We start from the raw sequence: 1,485 nt of genomic DNA, 5'->3' as shown, positions 1-1,485 counted from the left end.
GCAATGAATCCTGGGTAAACCAAGGATACCGATGATACATCGACACCCGTCCTTCAAATCGGGCTAAAAGAAGGACTCGTTTTAAGGCCGCATAACGAGGAGTCTTGGAATCCAACCAGACCTCAGCGCCGCACTATGACGTAATCGTACTTCGAATCTGGCCTTCTAAGGACGCGTCCTAGGTTTTCGAACAGAACATGGGAGTGGTGCGGGAGCGGGAGTCATTCTGAATGGGAGCGGGATGGGAGTTGGAGTAATTTCACCAGGAGTGGGATGGGACAGGATTTAGATTTCTACTCTGGCCCGGGATCGGGATGGGAGACAATTTTTTTCTGTGGGAGTGGGATGGGACAGGAGTGAAAATCCACTCCCGTGTCAGTCTCTAGTCTGGACCACATGCCATCAGTGGACCATTGCATTGCGTCTCTGGATTTTTTCCCCAGATGAGTCATTGAAGGTAAGAGCTCCCCGTCCAAGCACCCAGTGTGATGTGGTGGAAGACTTTTTGTGCCAAGCATAGGACAACACAGCTAGCATTGCACAGAACAGAAACTCACTCTCCATTCTCCTGCTGGCTCAGTCAAAAATGCTGCAGCTGGGCATTGGAAGATTAGTATTTGGTGACAATAACAATGCAACCCTGCAGGCCTTTGGGCTCATTTCCAGGGAGCTGGGTCTCCTTTTGTCCACTCTGGGGATCACCAGACATTAGGTCTGGTTGGTACAGGTTCCGATCTTCTATAACTGTACACAGAGCTTGCAGAGGCTGCTGGAGATCCCAGGCCAGTTGTATGGACTGGAAGCAGAGAGGGATCTGAAGTTCTATAGGCAATCTGGCCAGGACCCTGAAGCTTTAGGTGGTGGTACGGGGGCCATGGGATGCCGCGCTCCACAACAAAGAAGACATAACATTCAGTAACTGTGGCATCAGTTTTAGGCCGCTGCTTCTCCACAGTTTGGGCAGCAGATTTGGGCTGTGGCTGGAGCTTGGCACCAGGCCAGGACTCTCTCACGGGACTCTGCTGGAGAGGAGACTGCGCCCCCCCTAGAGGCCTGAGACAGGAGACGGAATGCAGCACAAAAGCTGCACGCCGATGGCAAGATGATTTTTCAGAACAGCACCTGCATTCAGGGAGCGATGCATGGTATTAAAACTATGGTCCCAGGGTACAGGTTGCATTTCTGCCATCGGGCCTCCACCACCAGAAGGGGTAAGGGTGACTTTGGTCACAGATCCAGCATAAGTTGTAGTATGCAGAATGAAGGTTTCTACTGGAACTATTTTGTTATTTCAAAAGGACGGTTCCTTTCACCCAGTGGTGGACCTTAGGTCGCCGAACCGCTTTCCGAAGGTTTTACGGGATTCTGTTGGGAGCTGGAGAAAATACCATTTTTCTCCAGCAGAGTCCGCCGTGGATCCTCTGAGGGAGCCTCCTGCGCAGGTGCAGCTCATCAAGACCATCAGAGGATCCACTACTTAAGCTG

This window comes from Cyprinodon variegatus, unplaced genomic scaffold (genome assembly GCF_000732505.1).
Source record: "Cyprinodon variegatus isolate N-32 unplaced genomic scaffold, C_variegatus-1.0 Scaffold1654, whole genome shotgun sequence".
Classification (NCBI taxonomy): Eukaryota; Metazoa; Chordata; class Actinopteri; order Cyprinodontiformes; family Cyprinodontidae; genus Cyprinodon; species Cyprinodon variegatus.
The sequence above is the reverse complement of the archived record's forward strand: the minus strand, read 5'-3'. Positions refer to the sequence as shown.